Source organism: Coffea arabica, chromosome 6e, assembly GCF_036785885.1.
Source record: "Coffea arabica cultivar ET-39 chromosome 6e, Coffea Arabica ET-39 HiFi, whole genome shotgun sequence".
NCBI lineage: Eukaryota > Viridiplantae > Streptophyta > Magnoliopsida > Gentianales > Rubiaceae > Coffea > Coffea arabica.
The window spans coordinates 52615411-52638798 of NC_092321.1; the positions used below are offsets into that span (position 1 = coordinate 52615411).

The 23388-nt window shown below is 34.5% G+C and overlaps 1 long non-coding RNA gene across 1 annotated transcript; it reads right to left on the reverse strand.

Annotated features, from left to right (window-relative positions):
- Nucleotides 1–14185: 14185 nt before the first annotated feature.
- Nucleotides 14186–16876, reverse strand: LOC140009192 (uncharacterized). The gene is made up of 2 exons (XR_011816547.1): nucleotides 16360–16876; nucleotides 14186–14803 (listed from the first exon to the last, which is right to left on the reverse strand). It is a non-coding gene; the product is annotated as an uncharacterized lncRNA (long non-coding RNA).
- Nucleotides 16877–23388: the final 6512 nt, after the last annotated feature.

The window sequence follows — 23388 nt, forward strand, 5'->3', positions numbered from 1 at the left end:
AGCTTCATGCGGTCCTTCACTCACAATAAACCATAGCTCAATATCAATAGATTGCAAAAAGATAATCATCCTTTCTTTCCAGCTAACATAATTGGAGCCACTGAACATGGGAGGCCTAGTAACAGATTGCCCCTCAACAAACATAGCATGACTGGTTGTCATCTTTACTCCAAGCCGTTAGAGCTTAATCTCTAGGAGACCAAGCTCTGATACCAATTGTAAGGTCCAAAGACAACCTAAGAGGGGGGTGAATTAGGTTGATTAAAATCTTAATCAAATTTATGCAATTTTTGCTTAATAAAAATTTACCTTCTTTTCTAGTAATGATCAATCAAGTAGATTAGAAGAAAAGAGCAATATTGATTCGAAAAACAAGTATAGATAAGCAATGAGAATTTTATTAAACAAAAAGAATAAGATAGAATATCAAACCGATTGTCTACCAAGCTTTTCTCAAACTTGAAGACCAATCACTAGGTTGAGCAACTTCTCTTTGATGAAAGATGATCAACTAGATGTACAATGGAGGGAGCACTTCCTTCTTGCCCTAAGCCTCACTTAGTCAAGCTAAGAAGTTTTACAATCACTCAGATAACCCTCAACAAAGCTACACTAATGAAACTTTCAACCACAAGAGAAAAGCTCACAAGAAATTCACACCACTTGGAGAACAAATCTAGTTTTGGAGACTATTTTCAAGCTAAAATAACTCTTGAGATCTTGTAAACAAAGTGTGCAAAAGTCCTCTTCTGAATCAGAATCGTTTGTATTTAAAGGGAGCCAAAAATGAGCTTCATTAATACTCCCAACGGATAGAAGGCAGATGAAGAGTCAGCTAGCCGTTGGAGCTGTCGGACGTCCGACGTCTTAGTCATCGTCCGATCCCATCGTCCGAAACTCAGTCAAGTTGTTGTTCGGACGTCCGATGGTATTTTATCGTCCGAGCTTCTGTGTCCGAACGTCGTCCAGAGAGTTATCAAATCTTCGTGGAATTTTTAGGACGTCCGATGAGATTGATGTGCGTCCGAAGCATGCGTCCGATCCTTCAGGACGTCCGATGCTTCCTTACGAGCGTCCGACAGAGTATTGGCAGAGAGTCATCAACATTTTGTGGAATTTTTAGGACGTTCGACACGTTCGATGTGCGTCCGAGGAATACGTCCGATCCATCCGGACGTCCGATGCTTCCTCACGAGCGTCCGACAGAATCTTCTTCTTAATGATCTTCATCCTTTCGGACGTCTGACCAATTCCTTAGGACGTCCGACATGAGTGTCCTGTTTTTGCTTCTTCTTTTGGTTGATTTTCAATTCTTGACATATTCGTACCTGATTCTTTGATAGGCAGAAAACACTTATATTTGAAGAGAGTTAAACAAACATTTCAAAGACCTTTGTGATCATCAAAATCAAGAATAACATACCAAAATACTTCATGTATAATAAAGACAAAGTTAGTCATCAATCTTACATCAATTTACTCCAATAACTTCAAGAAATATTCAACACAACTAACCATCGTGTCCTATCTATATTACTAATATTACATACATCAAAATATTTATTCAATAAATCTCATCCATTGATAGAGTCTATTTCATAGTAACTACCGTGTATAATCACCCCAACATAGCCAAGGTGACAATCTCTTCAAGCGCATTTACTAATCCAATTATCCCATTAGTAAGAGTAATCAAAAATTCCTTAGTAAATTGTAGATCTACTACGTCCGATACCAAATCAAATAGTATGGTCATTACCTAAATACACCAATGGCTCTTAAGTACTTTAAATGAACACAAACATTTCAAATATTGGGTTTTCTTATAACTTAACAACTAGGTATCTTTATCCTATTGAACATTAACCCCAAATAATCCTTCAATAAAGTTTAAGGAGCTACAATTACATCAAAAACTCACATATAATTACTTGCAAATGGTAGCATATTAATCACATGGCAGATTTGTCAAACTTATCTTACCTCAAGTTGAAAACTCTCCTTATAGTTTAAAGCTATTCATAGCTGCATAGTTCATACTTAAACAACTATTTCACTCAAATTTCAGGTTTGAAAGTCACATTTTTTGCAAGAGATGGAATATAATCTATTTACCATTGAAGGACTAGTAGAATTATTCATCTTAAAATGAAGAATTTGCACTAATCTTCAAGATCTCAATACTGCCTCTTCACCTTTAACTCTCAAAAACTTGCCTTGGTCTCTTCGGTTCTACTTCTTCAAATTCAATCGTGATTTCTAGTCGACTCATAATACAATATACTAGATTCTTCCCAAATACACCATTGAATAAAATATTTGGTACTCAGGTACAAGAATCTGAAATAGGATAATTCACAACTCAAGCCGACCGATCCCAAGAGTAAATCAACCACATTTGGAATTCCTATCTGACATACAATTCTAATTTCCTCGAGTATCATGATAAAGTTTTACGCCTAATGTATTAACATTTATGCTTCAATTCCTGTCCTAGCATACGCTCAATAAGAGCACTTAGCCCCTGGTACTCATTCACATAACCCGTGCAAAGATCACGCGAAATTGCTCTGATACCACGTGTGACGACCCGGCCGGACCCTAGGGCGAACCATAGGGTTAAGCAGATCGCCTGTCTGACTTTCGCCAGGAGTCACTCACTCACATTAACTTGAGAGATAACATTCCACTAACTAAAACCATTAACCGTCCATTACACTTAATTAAGTACATTCCAAAATAAGCAAAGTTGTCTTAGCCTACAACATTTAATATGTATATATCCCTTGAAGATAAAAGTGAGAATAACTATAACATTTAAGTACAAAAGAAATCTTCCAAGTACAAATTCGGGTCTCAGTTTAACTCTTGGCTACTCCACACTCCCCTCTTCCCCTCCTGTAAGGAAAACAAACAAAATGGGTTGAACAAAACCCAGTGAGGTTTCCATACAAGCAACAATCAATTAAACACTTAAGCTAGTAACAAAATTAAGCAAGTAAGGAACACTTCACTGAATAAAGTAAAGAACACTTCGCTGAACAATCACTTTTAAAAGGATACAATGCTCACATTAGAGCCACTTCAATGCACTACATGCTTCGCCGAACTCCTCCTCATAACCCCCACTTCCCTCACTCAAATGGCCATATCAGTAATCTGCTATTCCGTGGTAATACTTGAGCATACCGAATCATTTACCCAAAGCTACCATCCTATCCGACCAAACCCTTTGCTGGCTCGAATAATCTGTTGAACAGAGGATTTTGGGGCCCAGTTCAGCTGATGCGGTAAAGTACATACTCGGCTTACAATCATGTACACCTATGGTAATACTTGGTCAATTATCAACCTTCAAACTCAAACTAAGTTGGGTACGATAAAGTACACTCCCGACTTAGAATGCAAGGAACAATTGAAAACACTTTACAATAAAGCACTAGCAAAATCACATAAACATCACTTAAGTAACACATAGGCAATTTAAACACACAAATGTGAAAACACCCACCCAAAGTAGTTGGAGTTCACTCCTCACTCCTCAGTACTCAGTCCCTCCTCCGGTTCACTCTTGGCCTCTGGGACATTTGTAAATTTATTAGATTATTTGTTAAATTTCCTAAAGCTGGGATTTCCAACCATATATCTTTACCAAAATTTCATTCAATGCATCAGACATTAACCAAACTCGACATGCATTCACATAAACATTGCAATAAGACCATGTAGCTTCAAAATCCAGCAAAAATTTCTCATCAAATTCCATTTTTAAACTAAAATCTCAGCTAATGCTCCATCGGACAGGTTATCAAGCCAATAAATGGTCAATCAATCATTTTATCCAGCAAAAATTTCTCATCAAATTCCATTTTTAAACTAAAATCTCAGCTAATGCTCCATCGGACAGGTTATCAAGCCAATAAATGGTCAATCAGTCATTTATCCCAATTTCAGCCCTTGTGATCAAGTTTCCACCTAGAAAACTTAGCATGCAATACTTGACATAGGTTGTACAGGGCATGCAACATGATTTCCCAACTTCAATTCACCAAAACACCCATTAAAACCCAAACGAACCACCATCGGCTAAGCTGGAATTTTTCAGCAGCCATGCAGTCTCCTACTGATAATTCCAGCCACAAAACTCAAGTTTTTTTACCATAGAAACTCACATGCATCACCCTACAAACATTAAACAGACATAAAGCATGAATTCCCGTCATAATTCAACGTAAAATCCATTTAAATTGAGGAGAAAACCTTTCATCAACTAGTTACCAGACTGACGGACTTCCAGCTTTGAAGATTCAAGTTTCACGACCAAAAATCCAATTTTTCTTCAGAGATTTAGACATGCATTCATTCAACCATATAGTTTAGTGTATATAGCATGTATTTCCAGCAAGTTTAATCAAAATTTGAAGCAAAAGACTACAAAATTCAATATGAACTGAGTCCGGGCAGATTACTCCAAAACAGTGAAGAAATGAGTTCTAATCATCAAAATTTGCTAGTTTCTTGACTAGATTCTAACATGCATCAAGAAATATGCTTTGTATGTGAAAGAAAGGAGTTTTGGAAAAGATTTACCCCTGTTTTTAGCCAAATAAAGCTGAAGAAAGAAAAGTAGAGTACTCTGGCTCCTCTCGACTTTTCACAGTTGAAATTCCAGATTTTCTTGGCTGGTTCCTTGGCTGTTTTTTTTTCTTGAAATGTGCAGCTGGATCCTTTCTTCTCTGTTGGCTTTCTTACTCATGGATTAAGCTTGAAATGTGGAGTTTTTATGGCTGAATCAGCCTTGGTTCTCGACTGATGATAAGAAGAAAGGATGAAGGAGTTTTCTTGCTCTCAACTCTCTCTCTCTCGGCTACTCACTTGCTGAAATGGAAATGAGATGGTCTTGGGATAGTCTTGGGATAGTATAGTTGAAAGTGGGTGAGATTGGCGAAAGTGATTAGCTAAAATGAGAGGTGGAAGGTTAGTGGAAGCTCAGGAGATGTTTGGCCAAGTGAAATTGTGGAGTTTTGGGATAAAACTTTGCATGTTAGTTTTTTTTTTTTTCATTTCCTAGTTTTGGTAAACACAAGTGATATGTGTGTGTGTGTGTGTGTGTGTGTGTGTGTGTGTTTAGATTAAACACTATAACGTCACACTCTCAAGTGATAAAATAATTAAACACTTAAATTCATCAATAATAAGGTATATAAAAATTAAAATAACAGCATGAAATTTATACAAAATTTTCGGGTCCTCACATGCAATGCCCTCTGAATTAAAAAAATGCTCCTTAGAATTTTAACATATTGTGAGCGATATTCTCAATCCTTATAATACATTCATAATTGTCTACATTGATTATGTATTAATATTTTTAAACTCTACAGATCAACACTTTAAACATTTAAATACTTTCTTTAACATAGTGAAAAATAAAGGATTAATAGTCTCAGTTACAAAAATGAAATTATTTGCAATTAAGGTAAGATTTTTAGGGCATGACATTTATCAAGACACAATTATACCTATTAATAGAGCGTTAGCCTCTGCAAATAAATTTTCAAATGAAATTAATGACAAAAATCAATTACAAAGATTTTTAGAATGCTTAAACAACATGGCAGATTTCTTTTCAAAATTAAGACAAATTTGTGCATCATTATTCAAGGGGTTACAAAAGAATCCTCCAACATGGTTTGATCAACATACTCATATAGTTTGCATGTTAAGAAAGAGGTTAAATCATTACTATGTTTAAATATTTTCATGATAGCATAAATAGATGCCTCCAAAATAGGATATGGAGGAATTCTAAAACAAAAAATTTCAAATCCACATGAACAATTAGTTAGGTTTCATTCAAGAGTTTGACTTGGTCCTCAAAAAAAATTATTCTACTGTCAAGAAAAAGATTTTATCAATGGTGCTTTGCATTTCAAAATTCCAAAATGATTTGTTAAAATAAAAAATTCCTTTTAAGAAATGATTGCAAATCAGCAAAAGAGGTTTTATAAAAGGACATACAAAATATAGTTTCAAAACAGATTTTTGCCAGATGTCAAGCTATTCTATCTGTATTTGATTTTGATATTGAATTTATCAAAGGGGAAAATAACTCACTTACTAATTTTTTAATAAAAAAAAGTTTTTTGCAACCCATTTTTCAAAATAAAAGAGATGAGTTATGCAAAAATAGATTTTAGTTTCAAAAAAATATAAAGAAAAAAGGGCCTAAAATGGGACTTTGGAAAATGCGGCGGTTTAGGCCCAAAAAAATAGTCTAAAAGGGCTTTTTAGAAAAAGGGACTCGCACTTGATATTGAATTTAGGTGTACCAAATCACCCAAAACTGTTTATAATTAAAAAAATGAAAAAAAACCTTTAAAACAAATCCAGATATTCGAAAACAAAAGAAAATGACTCAGGAGTTATGGTTAAAAAAAGAGAAGCCAAAGATTCGATTGGTTTGAACATAAAGCAGCCTTTCAACCTAATCAAAGTCAATTGTGAGGTTTAGTCAAAAATTTTCTAATCTAACTTTTAAACTTATCACGTTTGGATACTTTTATATAGATGTAAATCTAAACCTAAAAGGGATATTAAAAGGGAAGAAATGTCCCTTCAAGGTTTAATTGGCAACAATCGCATTAATTGCAAAACCCAAGAATAATTCCTTTAAGAAATCACAAGGATGCAAAGATAAACTCAAAGAAAAGAAAATTAAATCTGACATATAGAAGTGGTCAAAGAGAGATGCAACATAATAGGTATGAGAGACTAAAACTTGTGAGATGATTTTCCTTCTTATAGAGGGGTAATAGCATGCTAAGGTTAGAAAAATCATACTTACCCATTTTTCATATTTGAAGGGTGATTCTTCTAATTTAGGCAAGCAAATGAAGTAACTTATTTTCTAATTTTCTAAATAAAATACAAGTCTAAATAATATAGTACACGCATATAAGGATAAGGAGCAAATATCATACAAATGAGAAAAATAATCTAAAATAGGAAAAATACATGAAAAATACAATGAATGACACACAAAACATGCATCTAATACGTGAATGACCTAAGGATCTAGTATTGAACTAGACTATTTTTACAAGTCTTCACTAACATTGGATTAGAAAACAAACGGAGGGAAAAGTCACGACTAGCATTGGATTGGTGTAGTGATATCACGCATCCATAATTTATAATATTGCAAGAAAAGTGTAAATTAAAAACAAGTAAGCACATAGGAATACATAAAACATGTAGGTGCAGAACCCTAAGGAAAGCGAATAAAGCACACAACACATAAGCACAAAAACCTATCTATTAGAGCTCTAAGTACAATCTAAAAAAGGGAATATAAGAAAACAAACCTATATAATCTATCTACTATGTTTGCTTATCTAATTACACTTCTTGCAAAAGAAAATATAACCTAAACATAAAATCAAACTATTACATTAGGGCTCTAACTACAATCTAAAAGGGGGAATATAAGAAAACAAACTTAATCTGACCTATGTACTACATTTGCCTATTTAATTACATTTCTTGCAAAAAAAAAATATAACATATATATTATATTTTGGGGATTCAAGTACCCTCTAAAAAATTATATGACTTGAATTAAATAAATAAACATAAAAATGAATAAAAGCTTAAAGTAAATAAATAAAAAAAACACATAAAATATATAAATACATAAGAGCACATAAGAGCATGTAATTGGAATTTAAAGAACAATAGGGGTACCTCCCTTTTGAAACAGTGACTAAATGAGGGGAGGAAGAGTTATCTATTACTCAAATTCAACAAAAGTGTCAACGTATCAATTTAATTGACAATTAATTGTTAGAGAAAAAATAACTTAATTCATTAAAAAGAAAATTACTAATGTCGCAAGACAAATAATAAACCAACATTCCAAACATGAATTAAGGATTAAAAAGGCCAGGACAATCATAATGATAAAGGCAACAAAGATTCTTAGAGACTAAAATGAGAAAAATAAAAATTTTGGGGCAAAAATATAATTTTTAAAATTGGGACCAAAATACAAATTCTGCAAAAATCAGTTTTTTAATAACCTTTTATTTATAATCCACTCAAATTTAGACTAATTTAACTAAAAAAACAATTTTTGAGCCATCAAATCAAAACTATTTATATTAGTTACTAAAGTTGTAAAATTGGAAGGCCAAAGTTAATAAATTCACTTAAACTTTCATCAACTTGGAAAAGTTGAATTGATTCACTACAACATGCATGAACATAATAAAGGAAGGCCAAGAATTCAAAAGGCAAAATTTTGTCTATTTTCACAATTTTGTGGTCTCAGTATAATTATGCAAAAAGTAGGGGTCAAATTGCAAATATTTCTTATAGACTTAGATGAGAATACCATATGAATTCAAACAATTTTTTGAAAAATTAAAGAGTGTCTAAAATATACAAAATGTCAAGAACTACACATTAAAAGAAAATAAATACAAAAAAAAAAATTAGTCCATGTTCATAAAGAAATCTCAACATTTGGGCTAAGCCTTCTAGTCCGTGTTAAAATTAACAGATAACCCAGCATAAACCCCATGAACAAATCCAAGATAAAATAAAGGTTAGCCCACACTCCCAATCACCCATCACTGCCCAAGGCTCAACTTAAAGAGAAGTAAACCTATCCTTGCACCAAAGTCAGAAAGGAAAACAAAGCAAATTACAGAAAATAGAAGGAAAAAGAAAAACGAGAAGAAAAAGAAAAATTTTGCAATTGACCAGATGTTCTACTTGGTGATTGAAAATTCGGAATCTAGAAGAAATTCCGGCCACTTGGCAAGAATTCTCGCCAGAAAATTTTTCAAAACTTCTAAGGTTAAATTTTAACATGAACACGATCCTTACAACATCATGAAGGTATCTAAAACATCAAACAAGGTCCAGAAACAACATAGAACATGCAAAATAGCATCTAAACTTCAAAACTACAACCTTAACTCCAACTCCATGCTGTTTTCTTAAAACTAAACAAACATGAATAAGAACTAAATGATCAGATTACAAAAATGGTAAGGAGCAAAACTTATGAACACTCCCAGGTTTAGAACATTAGTATCAAGACCTACTATTTTTGTCATAAAAAAAGCTTCAACTAAAGGGGATTTCTTATTTTATTCAAGTTTGGGTTTCTGTGTTGTAACATGCTATCGAATTCCAAGACAAAGAGAAATAAACATGAAACTTAAGTGAAAGTGAACACACAATCAAACACAAAATTCATATTTCAAACTTGAAACTAAAGGAAGCAAAGTGAAATGGTGTCTTAACCTAACATGGCATGAGAATGAAAAAGAAGTTCATGAAGAGTCATCTCTGGTATCTTTGAAGCAATATTAAACAGTGGAGAGAAGCGAAAATTTGAAAAAATCACGATAGCCAAGGTTGCTTGTTCTTCAGTCGCCAATGATAAGGGTTGGGATTGTCACAATTTCAAGCTCAAATTTAATGGATTTGAAGTGACTTTTCTTGGAAACTTTCAACAAAAAATCCCTCTACTGTAACTCTAGCATTAGCCAAAAAAGAAATCTCGCTAAATGAAGCTAAAACGAAGGAGAAAGGTGGATTAGAGCAAGGCTGGTTCATCAGCCTCATTACAAGGTTTTGGAATCTTTAAATACTGCCACTCTAGTAGGTTATTATTTGAAAAGTTGAGTTGAGTTTTGAAAAAAATAGGTTTGAGCAAAAATCTCATAATTGAGATTTGTGAGCTGTCGCGAGCGAAAAGCTACGACTTCATATTGTTATTGTTAAGTCTTGGGTTAATAAATTATTGAGTAGTTGTTTGTGTATTTATTCTCCTCCTCTTCTCACATATTTTTTATGTGTCAAAATTGCTTCTGCTATGTGCGTATTTTTCATGATAACAAGTGGTATCAAAACCCTAGGTTCAAGAAATTGATCCTGGGGTACCTGTGAAATTGAAGAATTGACCAGACTACAAGGTTAGTTCTAGGCATTTTTGCTATCAGAGAGTTAGGGCACAAATTATCAGAAAGTATTTAGCTGATTGAATTAGGCCACGAGATTGGTCCTAAAGTGTGTGATTAATTGGTAAAGAATTCAACCATAAGATTGGTTCGAAAATTGTTAGATTGTTGTGAGTGTCAAGACAGAGATTAGAGTGGAATTCTATCAGATTTGTTGATTGCTGCTGGTTGTCAGACTGAAGGATTTGATTGGTTAATCAATCAGAAAAGGTCAAGAAAACTTAAAAGAAGAAAGAGAAAATTTTCTGCAGGTATATGAGTTGTTAAATAATGGCAAAATTTAATAGAGATCCGATTGATAGTGAAAATTTTCCATATTGACTCCTATAAGCGTAAATAGATATACATATTTTGGTTGGGTTTTAAAAGTGAAAAAATATCTCAAACAATGTAATTTGGATGATTTTCTCAGTTGGATTGTTTCAGGTGAGTTGCCAAAACATGTTTTCAAGATGAAGGCATGATTATTCTTTCAAATGATGCGTAAAACAATGGCAGAAAGTATTTACAAAACTTTTGTTCGTCGTGCCAAAATACCTTGGACATTTTGGAAGGATATTTACTATGTTTTGCAAGTGATTGAGAAAAATTATGCTTTCAAACCAAAATCTAGTTGTTGGTATTGGTTTGTAGATTTTGAAAATAATAGATTTGTTGATGATATAAGTGATATTAAAAATTTGAATCAGTTGATAGTTTTGATTTGAATACCTTATTTGGCGAAATTTGGAGTAATGAATTTTTGAAGAAAAAAATTTGGTAATTTGGTAAAGGAAGAAGAAAAGTTTGGCTTTGTGTGTGAAGTAAAAGAAATTGTTATTGAAAAACTTGTTGGCTTGGACTCTCCTCAAGGTGATGGAAAGATATTTAATTTGACAGATCCAGATGTCATTGGATTTCAAAAATATTTTACTCCAAAAGAGTTAATTGACAGTATGAAAATTTTGGATGATTATAGTAGTGGTTATTTTAAATTATTTAGTGATGATAATTTTGGCAAAAAAGCAATCTATGATTTTGTATTCTTGAGCACTTATGTTGGTGGTAAATATGATGACTCTAGTCATGAATGGATTTGTATCAGTATGTACTTTAATCAAGAAAAATTGCTGAAAATTTATTTGCAAAATATAAAGTGCGTCCATTGCCACAAGTAAAGATGAAGGTAATAACTGAAAATAAGATGGAGTTGCAAACCGTTTATTTGGCGATTGAATTTTCAATGGAAAGTTTTGCCCGAGATGGAGTTAGACCTATTTCAATGAAGAGTTTGGTTTAAGGGAGGCAATGAAGGAAATTAAACCAGGTTATCTTAGTAATTTGTTTCCTAATTCTTTTTGGTGACTTATTTGTTTAGTTGCTGATAAGTGTATATTTTATGTGTTTTTAGTGTGTTTTATTAGTTAGATTTGGCGTGTGTTAGTTACTTTTATAGCTAATTAACTGGGGATCTAGTGAAAGTATGCATTTTGTGGTTTAAAATGTGAAAATTGCATTTATATGGATTTTAATAGTTAAAACTTCATGTTTTTATAGGTTTAATGATTCAATCATCAAATGGAGTGAATTGAGAAGATAATTGGATGAATGATGATAGTTTGAAGTGATAAAAAGATAATATGAAATGCAACAAAGGGAATGCAATCAAGAACAAAATAAGAAAGGTTTTCCACCTTTGACACCTTGTGGTATTTTGGCTATATCTTGAGTTACAAGCATTGGATTGAGGTGATTCTTATACCATTTTGAAGCTAGGAGATAGATCTACATTTGGTATGAAGATATCGAAGTCCATTTCAGTCATTTTCCATGTCAAAAGGTCGAAATACAGAAGTGCATGTGCATGGTCGAAAACTGAAATAGAGCTCTCACCAATTGAGAGTATTTTGGTCATTTCCCGGTCTACAGAGCTCTAGATTGGATGATTATTGATGCATTGGAAAGCTAACTCAAAGGACTACAACTTTTACGTTTTACACAAGAGCTAGTTTAGCCACCATCATCGAGAAAATATTAGTTGAAGTTGAACCAAAAACGGAGCAAGGATGAATTTTGCCCAGAAAGTGCAAACCTGCGAAAGCAATACGTGGATAGGCAATACGCGACTTGTAGTCGCGTATTCTTCATTTTCTGCTGCAACTTGCTATTTGTTCACATGACCTTTCCAGCTCATCTACAAGTCAGAATTTCGACTGCAGCTGTAAAGGAGATGCATGGAACTTGTAGAAGCATCATTTGGGAATCTCAAGGAGCATTTACATCAACTTTTACAACTCTTTTTGACCTTGAATTCTCTATCAATAGCAGCCTTTGAAGACCATTTTAACAACTTTGGAAGGCTAGAGAAACTCCACCAAAAATGTAGTCTTCACTAGTTTTTCTTAGTTCATTAGTTTAGTAGTTTAATATAGAGTAGTATAGTTTATCCACTCGTGTATATTGGCTAGATTAGGATGAAGATGGAGATGAAGAAGGAGGGTTGAAGTTCATGTGACAAGGGTTATCTCTTCTCCAACTCTTTATCTTTTGTATTGGGTTCTTAAGTATGGTTAATATGCAAGTTTTGGATTTGAGTTTCAATATGTATTTCTAAAGTTTATGCCTAGAGTATGGATGAACTTTCTATATCTTGTTAGCGATGTTTACTTGGTTATGTGATGATATTATTTTGAGCAAGTTATTTATCACTTTTGCTTTTCTAATCATGATTAACCGGCCATTAGTTGTGATTATCTAAATGTGTTAAGTTTGCAATGAGAATTGGAATTTAACACTAGTTCAAGGAAACGATAAACCTAGGTAGTTCACTCACGAGAATAGAGGAGCACCATTGTGGCTTTTAGTGACTTGTTTCATATAATTTCATAAAAGAAATGAATTTATAGTTAATTTCATAACCACGAGAGTAGGTATGGTTTAACTACAACTATAGTTGATTCACTACGAGAGTAGGTTTCACATACATTAGGAAATTACGCAATAACTAGCTAAGATAATAGCATTCACTTAACCGGTAATCTCATTTGCAAGAGTAGTAAGGAATTCCATACCTCTAGGAGCTTTCTAGTGTTATTTTCATTACTTTAATGTTCATGGTAGTTTAGATAATAAAGAGTTCAAAAAACACCGATAATTGAAAATCTTCCCTGTGGGATAGACCCTTAATACCCTATATTCGCTGACGATTTGTATACTTGCAATAAATCGCGTGTGGGTTATTTAGGATGTTATAAATGTAAAACTTGATTGTGGATGAGCTAATTGTGTATGTATACCCCGTGCACGTCAGTTGCTATATTATATTAAGAAATTTTAAGTTAGTTTTCAAGCATGTTTCGATTTACAATTGTATTTGTTTTAGAAGATTTTGGAGTCTATAAATACTACCAGTCTAATAAGTTATTACTTGAAGAGTTGAGTTGAGTTTTGAAAATTAGATTTGAGAGAAAATCTCATAGTTGAATTTTGTGAGTTGTCGTGAGCAAAAAGCTACAATTTCATATTGTTATTGTGGAGTTTTGGGTTAATAAATTATTGTGTATTTATTATTCTCCTCTTCTCACATATTTTTATGTGTAACAATTGCTTCCGTTGTGTGCGTATTTTTTTGAGATAACAATTGGTATCAAAACCCTAGGTTCAAGAAATTGATCCTGGGGTACCTATGAAATTGAAGAATAGGCCAGACTACAAGGTCAATTCTAGACATTTCCGCTATCAGAGAGTTAGAGCACAAAGTTGTCGAAAAGTATTTAGTTGATTGTGACGACCTGGCCTTCTCCTAGGGCGTACCCTAAAAGTTGGCGGATCGTTTGCCTGACTCTCATTAGGACTCACTAATTTCACATTAAATTCAGAGATAGCATTTGATAAACTCTCATTAATCTTGCATTAACTTCAGAGATAACATTGTGGTATGCTAAAACCACACGTTCAAATCTTTTACAATGCCAAGTTTAATACAAAACTTCAGCCGTGGTATGATACTAGATACTTTACAATCACAAAAGACTTCATGTTAACTCACTAAGCTCTCTCGTTCGTTTCTCGACCACCAACTCCTATCAGGAAAACAAAACTAAAGGGTTGAACTAAAACTCAGTGAGATTTCCATGCAAGTAACATTCAATTAAACATTTAAACAAGTAGCAAAATTAGCAATCAAGGAACACTTCACTAAATGAATTAGAGAACACTTCACTGAACAATCACTTTTAAATGATACGGTGCTCGCATTAGAGCCACTTCAATGCACTACATACTCCACCGAACCCCTCCTTATATTCTCCAAAACAATAAACACTTCCCTCACTTAGATGGCCATATCAATATCAGTAATCTGCTACTCCGTGGTAATACTCGAGCGTACCGAAACACTTACCCAAAGTTACCGTGCTACCCGACCAAACCCTTTGCTGGCTCGAATAATCCGTCGAACAGAGGGTTTTGGGGCCCAGTTCAGCCGGTGTGGTAAAGTACACATACGGCTTACAGTCATGCACACTTACAATAACACTTGATCAATTATCAACCTTCAAGCTCAAACTAAGTCAAGGGCGATAAAGTACACTCCCGACTTAGAAGACGAGGGACAATTGAGATACACTTTACAATGAATCACTAGCAATATTCCATAATAAGCACATTTATCACATAATTTCACTTAAGTAAACATAAACAGTTAGACACATAAATTCAGAAACACTCACCAAGTTTCCAAATAAATTACTCTTGAGCCTCGAGTTTGTTTCCTGGCTCACAGCTATTTCCTGGGACAAGTTAACAATTTCAAAGTAAATATATAATTTGTAGGTGATCACTTATTATTCTTACCTTATTATTTAAACTATTAAAATCAAGTTTGACCTTAAAATACAAATAGAACATACTCAGTATTTATTCATCATTTTATTTTAATACTTATTGATTTTATCATTTGTTACCTTATATGTTAAACATATTAAAGTCATGTTTTAGTTTAGAACAAGATATAACATATTCAATATTTATTGATCATTTTAACCAAGAGATATACATGTTTTCCAAGGTTATAATTTATTTAAAGTAAGATTACACCATTCCCTACTCTGTATTCTAAAATAAAAGTAAATAAACTTTTCATCCTTTCCTTTTTAATTCCGAACCAAATTCTAAGCTACCTATGATTTAAGTTTTGTATTCACTCATTCGTTTTTAGTTTTACATCTCTTATATGCTTATGAACGTAGTTTTGTAACCAGGTAGCTAGAATGCAAGATTTTATAAAAGTTCATTTTTCCTTTCATCCGATCCCATAACAGGATTTCAGCTCAAATGTTCCTAAACCTATAATAACTTCATCTTTTAATTGCTTAAAATTTAGTCACCTAATATATATTCCATTCAAGGTGATTAACTCATAATTTTAGCATGTTGACTGATCATATCATATCCAAGATCCGTCATCTGCAATTACCACCATTAACTAAGCTTCCTACCAATGTATCAGCCCCATATTCAATATGTTTTCCCTTAAATCTTTCCTTTCACTCTCATGTTCCAACTAGCCAGGTTAGTTACATTTAGTAAGCTACAAGGTAGCCTTAAATAGAACGTATAAAGTTGACAACTAAACTCAAAGGCTGCTCAAGACTCTCACCCTTCTCTCGGCCATGATGTACTCCAACAACTTAATTCACAGCTTTTACTCTCTAATTACTTCAGTTAACTCTAACTTATGGTGCCAACATGATTACTAATCACAGAGCAACCTTAGCTATCATCCGTGGACGTTTACTGATGTAGAAACTGAAAGAAAAGCTGTTCAAGAGTTAATTTTTCCCTTTCCAGCATCACGGCAGAATGCCTCAGCTTCCTTTTACCAAACTCAGCTGGTTTTTCCCTTTCCATTCCTCCTCAGTTTTTTGTTCCAGATCATTGTACAAAGTATATTGATTCAATTACAAATTAGCCTAAGCAAAACAGGGCAGTTCATGACCAAAATTCAAAAGGAAAACTGAATGAAACTCAGCTCTGCGCAAGGCTGCAAAATCTGAGGTACAGCAGCTTGCATCAGATTTCTTTCATGTACGGTTCTCTCCACTTCATGCTCACTGACTCCTACAACTAACCTCTTATAAACTGGAGAAAGAAAAAGATAAGCTGTTGCATGCACTTCTTAACGTTATTATCCCAAGAAATGTTGATATCAGTTGCAAGTTCAAGCTTAACACTCAGTTTTCTGCAATTTCTCTGAAATTTTACAGTTGCTGCCCGACATTTACTTTAGCCACAAGCTCAAATTTCTAGCTAAATTCAACATGCAGCTGGTGTTTAAAGATCTTACCTCTTTTCCTCTAGAGTTCGATAATGGCAGGCTGCTCTAACTCTCTCTTTGCTTCAGTTCCTCAACTCTTGCACCAGCTATCTTTCCCTTCCTCACGTTTGATTCGTGGTGTTGAGGTTACAGACTGGAGAAATGAAGTGAGCCAATGTTTACCTCTCTCTCCCTCAATCTCTCGGATGCAGGCTGGTAGTAAGGTGAAATCAGAAATGTTTTCTTTTCCTCTCACTCGGTTGGGTTTTTGAGATAAATGGGTGTGACCGAATCTCTCTCTCAGTTTTGTTCCTAATGCTTGGTTGGTGGGAAGAGAATTAAGCTTACTTCTTCACTCAGCTGATCACTCAATGTTTCTCCATTCGGTGGATGATTATTCCAAGATTTCCCTCATTCAGTCACTGCTTACTCAGCAATTTTGGGTAGCAGGTTCATTCCAGCAGCTGTCCAAATGAGAGTTACTCACCGCCCCAAGCTAGCAGCCAAATTCTACTCATTTCCTTTCCACCGTTTAGTCTAGTAGATGGTTGGCTGACCTCTATTTGGTTTCAATCCCTCAAGCTCTCGGTTTTGTTTTATGAATTTCTGATGGTTGGTTCCTTGGCTGCATGGTAGTTAGTCTGCAATTCCATGGGTGTTTTAGTCTTTTTATTTTAGTTCATTTGGTTGTGTAAGTCCGTAATTTTATTGTCTCGCACATTGTCTCAAAATTTCGTTTGTTCTAATTTGTATGTACCTTGAAAAATTTTGCTTATATCGATCTAGTAGATTTTCACACATTTGGCTATAAGGAATATTAATTAGTCATGTAACTTATTCAACTATATAATATATTCAAATGGCTCAAATTACAATATGCATATCATATGTTTATTTGATTCATATAATATAATTTTTTTTACACCATTCTAGGATATTTCTAACTTCTCAATTTTTATATAAATTCAATTAGGCATTTAATTTAACCATTTATTTGTTATAATATTTCTAATATCGAAGTAATTAAAATAAAAGAAATTCATAGCATACATATAATTTTTCTCGAGTTCTCACATTGATTGAGTTAAGCCACGAGATTGGTCCTAAAGTGTGTAATTGGTGAAAAATTCGACCACAAGATTGGTCCGAAAATTGTTAGATTGTTGCGGGTGTAAAGATAGAGATTGGAGAGGAATCCTGTCAGATTTGTTGATTGCTGCTGGTTATCAGATTGAAAATTTTGATTGGTTAACCAATCAGGGAGGCCAAGAAAACTTGACAAAAGGGAGAGAAAATTTTGTTCTGGTACATGAATTGTTAAATAATGGTAGAATTTTATAGAGATCTGACTGATGGTGAAATTTTTGCTATATTGATTCCTACAAACACAAATAGACATACATATTTTGGTTGGATTCTAAAAGTGGAAAAATATCTCAAACAATTAATTTGGATGATTTTTTTGTTGGGTTGTTATAAATGAGTTGCCAAAATATGTTTTCAAGAAGAATGCATGATTATTCTTTCAATTGATGAGTAAAACAATGGCAGAAAGTATTTACAAAACTTCTGTTTGTCGTACAAAAATATCTTGGACATTTTGGAAAGATATTTACTATATTTGCAGACGATTGAGAAAAATTATGCTTTCAAACCGAAGTCTGGTTTTTCATATTGGTTTGTTAATTTGAGAATGATAGATTTGTTGATAATATATGTGATATTGAAAATTTTGAATCAATTGATAGTTTTAATTTGCATACTTTATTTGGAGAAATTTGGGGTGATGAATTTGTTGAAAAAAGAATGTGGTAATTTGGTAATAGAAGAAGAAAAGTCTAGCTTGGTAAGTGAAAAAAAAAAAGAAATTATTATTGAAAAATTGTGGTTTTGGACTCTTCTCAAACTGATGGAAAGATATCTAATTTGATAGATATGGACTTCATTGGATTTCAAAAATATTTTACTCCAATAGAGTTGATTGACAAAATCAAAATTTTGGATAATTGTAGTAGTGCTTATTTTAAATTATTTGGTGATGATAATTTTGGTAAGAAAGCAATCTATGATTTGATATTCTTGGGTACTTATGTTGGTAGTAAATATGGTGACTCTGATAATGAATAAATTTGTGTCAATGAGTACTTTAATCAAGAAGAAATTGCTAAAAAATTGTTTGTAAAATATAAAGTATGTCCACTGCCACGAATAAAGATGAAACTGAAAACTGAAAACAAGATGGAGGTGCACATCATTTATTTGGCGACCGAATTTTCAATGGAGATTGTTGTCTGAGATGGAGTTGGACCTGCTTCAATCAATAGTTTAGTTTAAGGGAGGCAATGAAGGAAATTAATCCAAGTTATCTTAGTATTTTGTTTCCTAATTCTTTTTAGTGGCTTATTTGTTTAGTTTCTATATTAGATTAGAAAATCTCAAGTCAGTTTCCAAGTATGTTTCGATTTACAGTTTTTTTTTTTAACTAAGATTTTATTAATAAAACAACAACATACATAGAGCTTCAGATATCATCTAGGTCCAGAACTACCAAAAGGAGGGCAATTGTCCTATAGACTGCCACCGCAAGGAAGTGAATTCCCGACTGTCAAAGAGTGCTGATGCTCGCACGAAGTTCGGGAGGTGTTGAAGCGAAGTGCAGACTAACTCTGATGACAATCGCCACCCAGCGAGTTTATCTACTGAAGAGTTTGCCTCCCTAAAAACGTGTGTTACAGGCGCCGAAAATGAGGAAAGCAGCGCTCTTATGTGTCTCAACGGATACGGGGCGGGAACGGTCATCAGATTGACCGTTCCCGAGCTGTTGTCTCACAAAAAGAAAGGTAAGGCCAGAAATAAACCACGTGAAAAGGCTTCAGTTTGGCCCAAAACGACGTCGTTTTATTAAGTGAGACAGTCAAAAAAATGGTTATGCTCTGCTGACCGTAACGGCAAAAAACGGAACGTTATGACCACTAGTAAGCAAAGTCCCGCCCAAAGCGAAAGGTTGAAAATGAAAAGGCGCACTTAGACTCCCACCCAAACCAGACGAAGCAGTTGCTTGCGAAAAGCCACGAAGGGAGAAATAAGAGGGGAAAATACGAGATTGGCAACACTCTCCGGCGTGACATTGCGAAAAGCTGTGGAAGTGCAACATTGGCTACTGAAAAAAATAGCAAGGAGAAGCAAGAAGTGGTGGAGTAAGTTATAAAATTTCTGGTGATTCGGATTTATTATAAGAAGAAGAAAGTTGAAGAGTGGAAGATCGTAAGCACGGGAGTAGTGAACGACCGAAAATCAGTCAGGTATTCAAATTTTTTTGAGTCCTACGATGATGTAGTAACGTGTGTGATTTGACATGCTTGTTGAAGGACCTTACTTGTGGATGTTGTTGGCGTACAGTATGATGATCGCTTAGAGGGATATCATGTGAGCACAATTTTGTGTATAGTAATGAGTAAGTGCAGCATGATAGGAGTATTATGTGTTAGTTTTTGAGCATGACAGAGTGAGAGTGGGAAAGAAGGGGGAAATCGTGCGGCACAAGTGCTTGAGAAAATGTGTGCACGGGTTCGGGAGTTAGTATTGAAAAAATGGGTGCAGATTATAATTAGTATGCAGTAAGTAGGTAGTACAACGCGTTAAGTGTAGCATACATTGCTACATTCGTTGTTATGCATAAACACAAAACTGGAGAAGTAATGCAAGTTGTGGATCAACGGGAACATGACAGAAACAGAATAAAAATGTTATCATGAAATTGGGATGGCGTTTTTGGGTCTTGAATGGTGTAAGTTTATTGTATTAGTTCGTGTGCACGAACACAGTGTTGGATAATTGTTACATGTTGTGGTTGAATAGGTACATAGAAATAACAGAGTTCAAATGTCTTTCAGTGAGTTGTGCGTCTCATACTTGCTAATGGAAATGTTATTTTGAAATTGAGATGTCGTATTTGGGTCTTGATTGGTGTAAGTTTATTGTATTAGGGCGTGCGCATGAACACAATGTTGGATAATTGTTACATGTTGTGGTTTAACAGGTACAGAGAAATAACAGAGTTTTAATGTTTTGTACTCAGTTGTGCTTCTCATATTTTCTTCTACATTGATGTTACAGGTTATTGGTTTAGTTGCATAAAGAGAGACAAGTTTCTAGGTTGGAAGTGAATGAGTACGAGAGTAGGTTATAAGTTGGCAATGTGAGTCAGACGGAATAACAAATCATGAGGTTTAGCATAGTCAGTGTGGAATAACGGTTAAGAATCTTACTAGTTATTGTAGGTGCACATCATGTTGGATAGTCATTACACGCAGTCATTTAGTAGTGACACTAGCAGAAGTGCACTGTAAAATTGGATGAACATACACGTAAAATTGTTTAACGGGTTTGTCGCTTCATTCATATTGTTGAAGAGGGTGATAAATAAAGGAGAAGGTGATTGAATCGAACTTGATAGGCAGGGGAATAGATTATGAAATGACTAAATGAGGGATAATTAACCAGAAAATTTGGTATTGAGACAAACAAATTGTGAAAAGGAAGATTACTTGTACAATAATTGTTGTGGTTGGACATCATCTTTGATAGTTGTTACACGTAATAGATCAGAAGTTACAATAATAGAACTGGTCTATAGAATTTCATGAAGATGCTATAAATTTGGATGGCCCCTTATTCTACTGCATTGGTATTGTACAGTAGCATAATAAATAGAAGAAGAAATTGATGGATGAAGTACAATCTGATAGGTAGAACAACAGATTATGTAGATTAGTGGCAGTTGGAATAAATAACAAACTGTGAAGAATGAGTTACTGAGTGTGACAAAAAATGTTACAGGTTGTACTATAACTAGCGTGACTAATATTTGATGCTCATATATTACGTTTAGCAGTACTTCATGATATGTTATGACTGTGGCTGGAAATAAAATTTTGGAACTGAAGTGCAATATGTTTGTTAAAAACATTAGTTTACATGGCAAGAACGCGAGCAGGAAGCACACTTCAGGAAGCAGACAGAGAAGAACTCGCCGAAACAAGTGGTGGTACAGAACACGGTGCAGCACCCACTTCATCGAATAGGTAAGTGGCCAGTGCTTGTGTAAGGTCTTGGCAGGTTAGATTTGGCATCATTATAATGCATTACAATGTTGACTGTTCAGGGGCAGGATGAGAAGGAAAAGAAGCAGTAAAAGGAATGATCGTTTAGGTGGGGAGGAAGAACTGGTTACAGCGGGAACAAGCGAGGTCGCAGAACCAGTCCCACCATTGAATCCATGGATGAAGTTCAGGTAAGATTATTGAATTTGAGGAAAAAATAATGGTACTAAATAGCACATATAACTTTGGAGTTTTGAATGTAGACAGGAAAGAGTATCAACACACGATTTCGGCGAAGGGTGTTAAGCTGACCGAGGTATGCTGTCCTAGCAAAATAAACTGAAGAATCATTGAACTGATGGGGTGCCTAAGGGAAAAATAGTGAAACGAGCAATTATTTTGTGTTTAGTCTAACGTGTTTTTTGACTTTATTTATTCAATGCAGTACAATGACATTGCCCGGGCAGCATATAATAAGTTGAGTGAGGAAGAAATGAGGAAGCGAAAGGAGGAGTATTTGAAAGAGAAAGAAGAGTATGAGAAAGAAATGGAACGTCAAGGAAAACCGATATTGCGAAAAGCACGGGTTCAAATCAAGGTAAATACACAGCATGATTCATCAAACACTTAATGAAACTTATATTAGTCTAATGCATATATCTAAAAAATGGTGTAGAATCAGAAGTACACTATCCGATGCTCGCCAAAGCAGATGTCAAGCTTAGTTTCACGAATCGATGAAACTAAGAAGCAGCAGATTAGAGACATAGGATTTGGAGGGCTGCTACACATACAGTGTCACTGGATTCCTAGTGGCATAGCTACCTGGCTTGTTGACAACTTTAATCCGACATTGAGCAGTTTAAATGTACATGGAGATGGTGTGCTACCTTTAACGTCAAAGGATATCAGTTTAATCCTGGGGATCCCGAACGAAGGTCCCGTTCCAGTTGAAGACACCGATACAACCGAGGTTGGGGGAACTGGACCAAGTCGTAGGACATACAAATGGAATGAGCTCCCAAATGAGTTGGTAGCCATGAATGCAGGGGAAGAATTCTTAAGACTATTCGTGGCATTTTCTTGTGGATGTCTACTGGCTCCAACCACTAGAGCCGAGCACAAAATAAAGCTTTGGAACTGTACGCAATTGGTTGATAGGGTAGCCAGATTGAACTGGGCTGAGTATGTGAGGATCGTACTATGCAATAAGGTACTAGAGGTGCAAAAGAAAAGTGAAAAGCAACACCAATACGTTGGCGGTTGTATCTTCGTTCTGCTGGTAAGATTAGACAGTTGTAGTCATGACGAAAATATGCTGTAATTGTTACACAGTGCACCGGAGAGTCAATTAGTTTTGCGTGCCTTCATAACTACTGTCTGTATTTCCACATTTTATCGAATTCAGTGCGATGGACTGATTACATTATGCTCAAATGAATGCGTCTACGATGATGTTTTAACAGTGTGGTCAAGTTTATCTACAGTAGAATTAATTGCTGTATTGTATTGCAGATTCATTATCTTGATCGGGTACAAATACTGAAGCATAAAGTGTCGAGGACTACTCCGCGAGCTAAGGCATGGGCAGATGCTCTGATCTCTGAAAGGGATGCACTTGAGATTAAAAATCTGGGAGCTTATGGAAAAGGAAAACTGGTAAAATGTTATATATTGTTGACCTCATTTCATATAAAAGATAGTGGTCTATGTATTGCGTGGCTTTGCTATTGAAATAGTTGGTTTAATTTGTTGTTAAAGATTGGACAATATAATCCGGAAGATAATGAATATGATGGGCAGAGTACTGAACTACCCCCTGATTTGGTAGGGATGCTGATGAACAGCGGGCACGCCGATATCGGTGTAAGTGGGTCTGTTCCATGATTTAATGAAATTTGTTGTTTGATTAGACGTAATTACTGCATATTGTAAGCAACATTATTGGTTATTGATA